General features: G+C 30.2%; 1 pseudogene; it reads right to left on the bottom strand.

Moving 5' to 3' along the window:
• LOC106304558 lies at nt 1-8,972 on the bottom strand (annotated as a pseudogene).
• Between the last annotated feature and the right edge of the window lie 4,655 nt (nt 8,973-13,627).

A 13,627-nucleotide genomic window follows, 5' to 3' on the forward strand; every position in this document is an offset into this window, starting at 1 on the left:
CATCCGTTCATACCATCTCCATAAAATCGGAAAGTTTTGACGGTTCTCTTTGTGAAACCGGCGAGAATTACGGCTCACCTACTTAGATCCTTGGAGGAACCAGAATAAAACGACTTTGTAATAATAAAGATTCAAAGACTGTATATAGCCCGCGCAGGCCGGCGTAACAGATGCCAAACCAGTGGTCACATTCATTAACAGTGGTTCCAACCAATGTCTTTACAGACGAATCAGTTCAACATAAAGAGAAATAATATATTCCTTAATTTTTCCTTCAGGATGTGTTAATCCTTCACCGTAGCCGTAGGCAACGTTGGTCATGCGTGCACAATTGATGGCTTCCTTGAGAACTCTCCTTGGCACATCTTTTATCGTCAAGAACTCTTCGTTCACTATTTTTTCGTTGTGTACACGCATTTGATGAAGCTTCTTAAAAGCTTCGCCTTTTGTAACTCCATATTGCTTCATATAACAGTTGACACCAGTAGTTACATATCCTCTACTCATGTCATCCTAATCAAGTCACACAGAAGTTTTTATTAAGAGACAGAAAATTTTCATGAAAATAACACAAACTATATTTTTTTCTATTTCCTTTACATGAATTTTAAATTTTACCCATCTAACCTCATAGTTAAATTTACAGAACGAAACATTTTTTTGTACCTCGAAACCGGCCATGTCATTCATCGGACGCCCATTTATAGATAATGATTGGATAACTTTGGGTCTTGATCTGAGCCACTCATAGGTTTCCTTCGTAGCAATATGTCCCATACCCATCAAAGTGCCTGCCATAGTCGCATACATCGTGATCTAAACCTCGCCAACCTCCATATAATCCTCAAAGCTAGGCACATGAGAGATTTGCGCCCATTTGGCAAGGTCAAGGTTTGATTTCACGAGTCTTTTGAACTGCGGGCTCAAAAATATATATAAACACGTTATATTGGGAACTTTCACGCATGGTTTATGAGAAACTTAGAGCACCATTAGAGCATGGTTAACCCGAGTTTTTAATATGAGGTTCTTAACCATGATTTGACATTTTTTCTTTACACCTTTCGGCTAAGAATCAGCTCTTAGGACATGTTTATTGGGGGTTTTTTAGGGTGAGGTTCTTATCATAATATAAGAACCGTTTCTTAAATTACACAAAGAACCCCACCCTAAGAACTATCCAATAAATATGGTCTTAGAGCATGATTAATGGTGGGTTCTTAGGATGAGGTTCTTAGCGGAATATAAGAAACCGTCTATTAACTTTTAACTAAAAAAACTAAGAATCGGCTCTTAAGTAAGATATTTAAGAATCGGTTCTTAGTTTTTTAGTTAAAAGTTAAGAGATGGTTTCTTATATTCTACTAAGAACCTCATCATAAGAACTTCCCATTAATCATGCTCTTATATCTCTTATTTAAAAGACGAATCTTAGCTTTTCTTAGTTAAAAGCTAAAAAACGGTTCTTAGCCGAAACTAAGAACCCCATCCTAAGAGTCCGGGTTAATCATGGTCCTAGTAGGTGATACCTTCCCAGAGTACCTCAACAATATTCTATTATAATCAATTCAAATTTTAGTTACATTTTATTTGTAAAAAGTATAGACCACTAATGCCCTTCATTGCTAATGCCCTTATTATTTTGTTGTATAGAAATTGGGCTAAAAACCCTTCACTGCTAATACCCTCAGAGCATTTTCATTGGGAAGTTCTACACATTAGAGTTCTAAACTTTCATATATATATATGTATGTATATATTATGTATACGTATATAATTGTGGGGTCCATTATTTTACAGGAAATCCAATCTAAAATTTCTCTAAACAAATGTTTTAAGAAATTTTGGGTTAGATTTCTCGTAATGTAATGGACCTTACAATTACATATACATACATATTCATATATGGAAATTTAGAATTCCAATAGATAGAACTTTCCATTGAAAGTGCTCTTAGAGCACTTGCAGTGGTTGCTATTTACAAGGAGTCTCTCACCGTAAAAATATTAAAAAGTGAATTGTAGGAGAGAGGGAAATAATATTTTCAGAATCGTTTCTTTATGAGGAACTTTTGTCTGACATTAAAGAAACTGTAAATCCACATGTCATTTATTCATTGTACAACACTAGTTTTTACTTTTTAGTTTTAATTATTCAATTTTAATTATCTTCACAAATTAATATAAAAATGTTAAGATACTCTATGTAAGATATTTACCACAAATGATGTTTCTTAGTATTGAAAAGTTTGTGAATAACTCTCAAATCAAATTTGAAAAAATATAAAAAAATTGAAACTAATTGAATAGAATATCTGCTTTTAGATTTTGTATATTTATTGTGTGAAGAAATAATTACAACTACTTACATTCTTTTTATATTTTTCAAATTTTTATATTTATATTTTGTACACAAACTATCACATCTATTAAACTTCATTTTCTTAATCCTAAAAATATATCATACATCTGAGGCTGCCCTATATGCTAATCTTGATAGTGAGTTAATCCGCCTAGCTAATAAATGTGATTTTTTACTTACTTTCAAAATTAATAAAATAAATAAAATAAACAAAGGATAATCAATTTAGGGCCGTTGGTGCCGGCCAGTGTTAAAAATCCCAGAATAATCAGATTATATATCTAGTTATAACCGTTTGTTTATGTAGCAGGTAGAAGTTAATAAAATCAATAATAATATTTTGTAGAACACAGGAAAGAAGTTGAAATAGAACACCGAAGAAACTTGTCTTTTTATTAATAGTATAATCAATATACGAAATCTAAAAGCAGATATCCGCTTCAATATATAGTTTCACTTTTTATTTTATTTTTTTCTAAATTTGATTCGAGAATTATTCACAACAAAATACTAAATTTAGTAATTTTCTTATATATTTCATCAAAAATAATTGTTCTGAAAACTGAATGGTCGATTTTTAAAATAAAAGATATCAACTACTCCAGTTTGTCCAAAAAAAAAAAGATATCAACTACTCCAGTAAATAACAGTATATTAAGGTATTAAAATGTTAAAAACCAAAAGCTTATTTTGATGGTGATGCTTTTAAAATGCTTTGATATAAATGTATACAGTTTACCAATGAGTTTGATTGGTTACCTCTTCTATTGCACCTTTCACGCTGTAATATCTTCCTTCTGACCCCACTTCTCCTTCGAAATCTTTGAATACATCCAAAATAAATGTAAACACGAATTTCAAATAATCTGGTTGTGTATCCATGTCTTTATCAGGAGCCCATCTTGTACATCATAACAATCATTCTTATCCTCAGTATCATCATCAATATGATTGTTAATTATGTTGATTTGCAACATGTAGCGTGTACCTTTCTAGACTATTGGCGAGGTTTTCAGCTTCAGAGATAGAGGCATATCGATCGAAGGTGTCGTCGGTAATGGTTTCGACCGTGTAGAACTTAGTCAACATAATCCTCGCACTTGAGAATTGTGGCTCAAAATACATCGATATCACAAAAAAGTGTAACTCCACGATTCTGTCTCTGAAATAAGGTGGCAACTTAGATGCAAAGTCGAGCTCCTTGTACCATCTTGCATTCAAGAAAAGACACATATTTATATATGATGATTGATGAAAACAAGGCGAAAATGCTTCAAAGGTTCTATTTAAAATCCTATAAAAGACTAGTAACTGATGAAATTATGTACTTTGTAACCATTTTGAGCTCCTTAAGGTATGTAAGCTGTAGTAACTTGAAATTGAGCTTGGAAAACTTGAGTAGTGTCTCGTCATGGTCTTCTTCTTGTTCGTAGAATGAGATAAATTCCATAGCAACTAATATCTCCATATTCCAGTGTTGAGAAAGACCAAGAGCATTCTGTATAAGCCTTGAGAGATGAGGCCTTACTTGTCCTGCCAACGACTCCATATGTTTCATTGTGAAACTCAGTGCTTCGTCCATTATATAATCTCTTGTCGTCCTCAAATGAGCGGCTTCATACAAGCTCAACATGCCCTTCGCATCCTTGGCTAAGGAGTCCATAAACATTCCGTCATCCCCTTTGAATCTCTTGAACGCATCTATATAAATCAGAGATTGTAAGTTCTTGTTCTATCTTTCAATCAAACATCTAGATGAACACGTACGCTAGTTAATGTGTATCAAAATTAATAAAATAAAATAAAAGCATGAACAACTTACCAGCCGACATGTTGTAACCATATGTTCTGAAAACCCAAAAGAGGATGGAGATTGTGTAAAGTTCATGTTCATCTGCAATCATATCATCTATCTTTTCAAAGGCGTGTGCCAAGGTCTTTTCGATCTCTTTCTCAAAATGATAGGCAACGCCAAGACTGGTCATCAAATAGATCAAAAGTACTTTCCTCTTCGCGGAGCCATGACCTAATTCTGCTGGGGAAGAGGACATGAGCATGTCCCTGACGTTGGGCTTGATTTCTTCAAGTTCGCTTGCAAAGACATCGAGTTCCTATAAGAATCTACGCAAGTCAGTAGCCTATTTTGTTAAACAAACAATTTACCAGGTATAACAACACTAGCTAGTAAAACCAGACCCGGTCCTGGGCAAAGCCTAACGAAACATTGGCCTTAGGCCCCCAAAAATTTTGTTAAACAAACAAATATTTCAAATTCGATATCTTTTAAAAAATGAAACAAAATATTGTCAGATTATATTACGTTTTGAAAATTAAAAAAAAAAGTATAAATAAATAAAAATAATCGTAGTTGCAAAAACAAAAAAGTCAAAAAAAATTAATACCATAAACAAAACACTAAGGTGTTGACTGGTTTCCCCGCTACCACCCGCAAACGCAGCTTTTGCGGTTGGTAGCGGTTGACAGCGTTTCGAAACAATCAAATGAACCGATTTGTACCACTTCAAACCACTTTGTACCGCTCAAAATCAAAAGCTCCTTCCCGCAAGCGTTTGCGGTTGCGGGCGGTTGCGGTTGAAAAAAAATAATAAATACTAAATTAGATTTAGATTTCATATATATCCTAACTAATCCACATCACGTACATCTACCTATATATCCTAACTAATCCATTTTTAATTAACGTTATATATGTGTATATTTGATAATATCTCATTCACGTTAACCTAATCCAGTATCAATCCATTGAAATCATGGCTTTTCTGAAACGTCAAACTAAGGAGTCCCGTAACGATTTTTTTGATGATTAGCTTTAGTTGTTCTTTTCATAGGAATTTTGCTTTCATGTTTGCATTTTACTTTTGACAATGAGTATCTTCTTTTGGTTTTGTTTGATTTGAGTTTTCGGTGGATTCTTCTGAGCTTACTTATTTATTTATTTATTGAAACTTAGATGACAAGAGTTTAATTTGTTTCAGGAACCAAGTAACGTGGAGTTGAAAACAATCATGGAAACTATTGATGCTGATGACCAGGCTGTTGAAGCCATCTTATGTATTGAGCGTAGTCGTTTTTCCCTTTAGAGAAAAATTAAGAACGGATCCTGAAAGTGGGCTACGTATAATGCATCAACTGATGTATGAGAGCGACACACAATGCCTCCATGTTTTACGTATGAAACAAAGAGTGTTTCTTAAGCTCTTAAATACACTAAAGTCATACGGTCTTAAAGACTCTCATTGGGTAAAAGCTGAGGTTGCTTTAGGTATGTCTCTCAAGATTTTGGGACATAACCCATCACAAAGGAGCATAGCAGCAGAGTTCCAAGTCGCACAATGGACTGTTACAGCAAAATTTAGTGATGTTATTAATGCCCTATGTTGCTTGCATTCAGACATAGTTTCATGGAAAAGAGAATAACTGAATGAGACACCACCACGAATCATACATGATAAGAGGTATTTTCCTTATTTTGAAGATTGTATCGGGGCCATAGATGGTACTCACGTTCGTGTACGTGTTGGTGGAAATAAAAAGATCACATATTGGAACCATCATAATTATACTTCAATGAACATACTGGCAGTGTGTGATTTCAATATGAAATTCATATATACACGTATTGGAGTTCCGGATCGTGCACATGACTCAAAGATATTGACATATTGTGCACGTCATGATAACTTTTTCCCATTCCCAAAGTCGGGGAAATACTTTCTAGTTGATTCAGGCTATCCTAAAGAAGAGGTTTCCTAGCTCCATATAGAGGTGAGGCCTACCATCCAAATCATTTTGCTGGATGTCGACCAACCACTGTACGAGAGATGTTTAACAACAGGCATTCCTCTCTTCGGTCAATAATTGAAAGGACGTTCGGAGTGTGGAAGGGAAAGTGGTCTATTTTAGAAGGTCGTGTTCGCTATGACGTCGATATGCAAGAAAAAAATTGTTGCAGCAACTATGGTGTTGCATAATTTTATTCGAGATTCTAATATAGATGACATCGACTTTAATGATGCCGATGAAACAGAGAATTATGAAGCTGGTCTTGAAGGAAACACATCTCCATCTCATGATGATCATGGAGTTGATCGAAATTATGATCCGACAGCTGATGCGTATATGTCAACTATTAGAGATGATATAGCAAGAAATATATGGGATGATCGTTAACTTGTGGTCAGCTTGCCAGTTTTTCTTTAATATATCTTTTTAAAGTTCTGAAAGTAACCATGTTTTAATTTTATTAGAACTCTAGAACGTATATTTATGTCTTCTTTGTCAGTTTTCACTTTTTTTTTAACATTTGGAGAGTTTATTATTTATGGAACTTCATTGGTTTTTCGTTATTCTTCTGGCTCATGCTTTTCTTATGCTTCTTGTTATGTCTACTTGGATTGATGTTGCTTGTTTTTAATTAATCAATCTTGTGTATATATTCGAACACAATATATCAAAACCAGTATACACTTGTACGCTAACCAGATATACACACTTGTGCGCCAAAAAGTTGATTACCGAAACGGCGGGAAAAATTCATTACCCGCTAAATATATAGTTAGCTAGATAAATATAAAATATTTGTTTACCAGAATTTAAGATATGCATCTATCCCAAAAACATTTATGCTTATCTAATAAGCTAGTATAAAAATTGATCGATGTCAAACAAATACACAATTTGTAGTTGGTAGCACACATTCTTTTTAGCGACAAAAGAAGGTAATTCTAGTCTTCTTTTATTGTTAACTTTTGGCTCTATTTTATATTTCTATCAGTCAAGTTCATTTGTTTTCTAAATGAGTTTTTATACTATCTAATGTTAGAATTGATAATTATGGCTTCACAAGATATTTTGGCTTCTGCTTCGATGACGGTATGCTATTTACTATTAACTTTGTCTTTATTGGATTGCAAAAAGTAAATAAATTCACTATGTCTTGGTTTTCAGAAAGTTACATTGACGAAGGAGATGACACATACATTACTTGAATGTATAATTGTGGAGAAACAGAGCAAAGATGAAGGCAACAGATTTTTTAATTTGTTCCAAAAAGAAAATATTGTCAAGAAGCTTAATGAGCAATTTGGAATAAAGATGAATTGGAAGCACGCTAAAAATCGTTGGGATTATTTGAAGAAATTTTACAATATGTATAAGATGAATCCAGAAAATCCACGTCTCGGAACAAATTTTTTTGAGTATGTTGCACAGCTTGATGAAATATTTGGTGATTATTAGAATGCATGAAACAATAATCATGCCATAAATTTAATTGTTTTTAATTATTATTTATTATTTTGTTATTGGATTTTAAGTTTATTATTTTTAATCAATTTTTTTTATAATTATTTTTTTGTCTATTAAATATTCTTTATTAATTATTTTTATATATGTGGGTGGGTGGGTAAACCAGTCAGAAATGATCCGCAAACGCAACAATTTTTAAATGTTGTGCCAGTCATACAAAACGCTTAATAACGCTAGAAACCGCAACCACCCGCATCCGCAAACTCCCGCAACAGCAAACGCAACCGCTGCGTTTGAACCAGTCAGACCCTAAACTCTAAATCTAACCCCTAAACCCTTTGGTAAACCCTAAACCCTTTGATAAATTTTAAATTCTTGAATTAAAAAAAATATATTTTTAACACAATCAACAAAACACTAAACCCTAAATCCTAATCCTAAACCCTAAACCCTTGGGTAAACCCTAAACCCTTGGATAAATCCGAAACTCTTGGATCAATCTTAAACCCTAAGATTTATGATTTATTCAAGAGTTTAGGGTTTAACTAAAGGTTTAGGATTTAATATTTGTTCGCAGCGTTAAAAATACTTTTGAAAAACAAATTCTTTTTTTTGCGATTAAAAAATCTTCTTTTTGTGATTAATAAAATTTTTATTTTAAAAATATAATATAATTCAATATTATTTTGTTTCCTTTTTTTAAAGATATTGAATCTAAAATGACACAATTCTATTGGCTGGTGAACCTACAGGTTCACCTAGGAGGTGAACCCAAGAATAAGTTTAGAAAAAAACTTCCAAAATTTTTTTTTAGGCTTCCAAATTTACCAAAAAAGTTTGATAGCTGGAATTTTTTTAAAACCGTTTACAGCCCCCTGAATCTTAAGGCCGGTCCTGAGTAAAAGTCACTATGAATATGTATCATATGATCAAATATGCTGTCAAAGTGACTGAAAATTTTGAGTGATCTCAAAGGGAATTAGAATTATTTATAGGAATTCTGAGAGCCGGAGGCGAAAGCCCCGCGATACAGTACGATACGATGAAATTAGAGGGCATGGAGCTTAGGTTTTCCTAGTAGCATCATTAAGAGACCTAAAGGTTTGCATTAATCATTCACAAGATAATAAAGAAACTATATTTGATTTCATCTAATTTCACAAAAAAAAAATCGATACATTATTTATTTATTTAATTTTATATTTTTCGTAGATATGTGATAATAGTAAATAAACTCACCAATTCATCGATCTGAGCGTAAAGTAAGTAATCATCCCATTGAGAGGGTTGCAACATTTTAAACGTTCGTACGCTTTGATGATCAAAACCAGTTTGAGATCCCATATCAGTTAGAGAGATTCGTGGGAAGAGAGAAATCGTAAATGCATATTTATAGATGGACGGTGATCAAGGTCTCGGTACAAAAACTTGTATTTTTAAGAAGTGTGACGCCGTATAAAGTATGTTTTACAAGTGGACAATCAAAGTTTGAGTCCAAAACAAATTTTGAGCTTTTACAACCAAACAAAAACGTAAAATAATAATATTATTATTTATATTATCCTTTTTCAAAGAAAAAAAAGTACCATGCTTCACGTTGCGCAAATAGACAATTGCGTATATATTTAGTTTGTAAACATATCTGAGATTTTTGTTTGAGAGACTTTAATAAACTTTTATTTTAGTGGAAATTTAGCATATGCTTTTTATTATAATAAAAATATGATGAGATAATTGGAAATTAGAGGCGGAACAAATGGTGCGACCGTCTCAGGTCCAGTCCGATCTCTCTTCATTTTTTAATAGTTAAGAGCCGATTTTTCAAAAAATATATGTAACTTTATATTAAAAATAAATATAAGGACCATATTTTTTTTTATATAAATATATTTGTTTCAACACAATTTTTTAAAAGATATACTTATAATATTTTTATTTTAAAAAATAAATTTATTACAAACTTTGAACCAATATTAATTTTAAGGTTTAAAAACATTTTGCGTTACGATCCATAAAAAAATTGAGCCGACTTTGTTGGAAATATGTGAAAATGGATCATTATAAACAAACAAACAAACAATTGGAATAAAAACAGAGTTAATAAAAAATTAAAAGTCAGAATATAAACATATTAGTAAGTAAGAGAATGTTGACAAAAACTAAAGCAAGTAAGAGAATTTGTTAGAAATTTCCAACAAAATTTTATCAAAAAAGTGTCAAAAAATTGATGGATTTGAAGAAAATATTTGTATCAGATATTTTTTACGAATTCTTAACAATTCTTTTTTTTACATTTTTGACGGGTGAATCCCCTTCATCACTAGTAAAGTGGAGGTGTTATCTGTATTGCAATCGTTGGGATGAAAAAATTGGGTCTAATTTCGTCTGAAATTGTTGTGTTTTCTTTTACTAATGACTATAGAATTCTCTAATAATCTATGCAAATCCATGAGTGATACGAATCTTGGCAACAAATCATCACTCATTTCTTCGGTCCCCTCCACGTGTTAAAGTTTCTCCGTTATGGTCACCGTCTGCGATCAAATCTAAATCACTTTTTAAAACCAAAACCTGTAAATCAACGGCTTATAGTAATTTAATAATACTATTTTTTTTTTCAAAATATATGATATTTTAGATATATGCATAAATATTTTAAAAAATAATTTGTATCTAGAAAATATCATCAAATACAAACTAAAATTATTTAACTAATTACAAAATTATATAGAGCAAGGCTATAAAAGTTTTTTTCTCTTAATAAAAAATATCTTTTTAATGAAAGTAAACATGAATAATAACCATGAAAATTCTCCGGAAGATTTTCACGTGATTTATATAGAAAAAGACTAAATTCATAAAATAACTATTTTGGAGACTCCTTTCAACGTGTGTCGTTTTCGCCTTGACATCGTTCTAAAATATACTACCACTCTCAGCTATTCGCACAATAGTGCGGTATTTCTTTGTAAAATTATGCATAATCATTGAGCCAAAAGAGTAAATGGCCGACAATTCCCAACTCTCAATTTTGATATCTAAGTGTTGAAAGCAAATTGTTTCGTTTTGCAGCGGAACAATTTTTTTATTTTTTTTGGCAGTAGAACAATTTGAATCATTTTTTCAAACATATGTTCTCTTGTTTTGTCCATCAAAGACAACAGATAATGACGGCAACCCATGTGCATGGACATTGTATACTATCATCATGGCCACTTTATACCATTTCAGAAACCTCCAAGTTCTTAAAATAATACTAGAGATTGATCCGCGCATCCGTGCAGATATTGGTTTCTACATTTTTATATATTGATATTTGTTTTGCATAATTAGTATTATATATTTTAGATGAGTCGTAATATAACTAATTGTATTCAAAAGACCTATACCAAATCGGATAATACGGTTATTTTTAATACAATTATCGGAACCCGTTTCAGATACATTTGTTATTTAGATATTTTTAGGTTCTTATACATCAGAACCGAACTCATCCAGGCCCAGAAAGACCCAATTCAAAACTCACACATAAATTTATAATATACAAGCGAAACCTAATTTCAAAACAAACAAAAAAATGATGCCCAAAAAGAACGACATGTACATAAACGAATAGTCATTGTTCATGCTTAACTAATTTTATAAACTAATAAAAAGAACTCATTCTATGTGTTTGGCTAATAACTGAAATAAAAATAATTTTTTTACTTAGTAAAATAATTATATGGAGTAAAAAATTAAGTGACAATAAATATAATTATGATTTGGATTTAAATTATTATTTTATTCACAAAACATGTCTTAGAATTATGTTTCTAGCTACATAATTTTCCACTGATTGAAACTAAAAAAAGAGTTTTAGTAAGACAAACTAAACCAAACATTTAACTATATGCAAAATCCAGTTATTTTACATTTTTTATTTTATAATTGGCACAAATTTAATTTTGATCAACTAATAGATAAAAAATCTGCACTATTATTATTGTAATATTATTAATGATGTGATGTGTTGTTAAAGTAATATAATTAATGAAATTGTTAAACTGAGTGAAATGTGAAAATACAATTAATCTAAAAATATTAATGAAATTACTAAAAATACACAATACTTCTTTTTTATATTGTTATCCATGTTTCCGAACAATTCTCATTTATACTACTATTCATATTTCTAAACAGTACCAAAAGGTACTTCACTTTTAATAATATAGAAGTAAAATTATTAAAATACTACATTCATAATACCATTTTTAATGTTTACAATAACTATTTTTACCCTTTTTTTAAAGAGAAAAAATGACATTTATAACTCTAGGGTTAACTAATCTAAACTTAGGATTTAGAGTTGAGTGGTGAGGTAGAGTTTTTAGAATGCCGACTTTAATTCTAATAAATATATAAATTAATACTTTAAAGAGAAAAAAAAATAAAAATAGTTTCAAAAATAATTTTTTGAATTTAAAAAAATTAAAGAAAATTATAAAAAATTATAAAAAAAATTGAATTTGAAAATGTATAATTCGAAAACATATAGTTCGAAAACATAAAGAATTATCTTTTTAATTTTTTTACTTTTTTAATTTAAAAAGTTGTTTATTATATATATAGAGAGAGCAAGAGTATAAGAGTTTTTCCCACTTAACGAAGAAGATACTTTTGAAACATGAATAATGGTAATAACAATGTGGTAAACACGAAAATTCTCCAAATAATATATACTTACAAATCATGTAATATATATATATATATATATATATATATATATATGTATATGCTCTCAGATTAGTCAAAAGAAAAGTTATTCATTTCCTCAGTTCTTAAATTGTTAATTTACTAAGAAACTAATTTGTTGGGTACCGAACTATTAAAAACAATCGAAGATAATAATATATTGTCATTGATGAGCCAAGAAAGTTCGTTATTTTTACTTATTCAAATTCATGTGAATCAATTAGATTTAGAAGTGTAAACAATGTTGTTGTGGAAATTTCATAGTTTTGGTATATATATCGAGGGTGGGATATTATGTCTGTCTTGTTCAATGATTGATTATCGCTAATCATTTTCATTATATTTAATTGTTGTAATTAGAGAGTTTAGAGTCTGAATATTTCTGTGTTATTAATGATCAATAGAGGTTCCTTTATATAAGGACTAGGGGTTAACCGGGCTACGTCCGGGATTTTTATTTTTTTTCTAATTTAAGTTGTTCAATTATTTATATTTAGGTTATGATATATATTTATATAAATGTTAAGATGCATGTCATAATTAAACTTTATTTTTAAATTTTAACACGTTAAATTAACATATTTTTTACTATTTAAATATTTTTTTGTAATTTTGTTGGCTATCTAGTTATCATATTTAACAAAACTATCTGTTGAGTGTTGCAATAAATGTTTTATATATTTAATTAAACTGCAGAGTATATTCGGATCGACCACATGCTCAACAATCGATCGATCCGTAAAAAGATGGTCGATCTCCTTGGCCAGGTAAGTACAATTTTAGCAAAAATATCTTTGATTTTCAAATATTAACTATATAACTATTCTTTTGAATATTGATTTTTTGAATTGCATTTTTTGATTAAATTATTGTATTATAATGTTTATGTAAATATTTTTTGTGATGTATGAATTTGTGCTGTTAGTATACTTAACCTAGATGATATTGATGTTTAACAAATTTTTTTTCTGGAAATAGAAAATAATGATATATCAAAACGTATCTAATACTTGTTAAATGATAGTATAATGTAAATTACATCCATTATTTGAAAATAACCATTTGTTGTTTTTATTTTTTTTAATCAGAAATTATTTTTATTTAAAAACATTATTCATATATAATATAATAGTTTAATTTTGGAAGATTAATCTATATATATAAATTATGTATATTTTTTAAAAAATCATTTAAGATATTTTATATTGAGTAACTGAATAAAAGCTGATTTCTTATCTTGAAAATGAAATATTTATATTTTTGT

The sequence above is a fragment of the Brassica oleracea genome, chromosome C7 (assembly GCF_000695525.1).
Source record: "Brassica oleracea var. oleracea cultivar TO1000 chromosome C7, BOL, whole genome shotgun sequence".
Taxonomy (NCBI): domain Eukaryota; kingdom Viridiplantae; phylum Streptophyta; class Magnoliopsida; order Brassicales; family Brassicaceae; genus Brassica; species Brassica oleracea.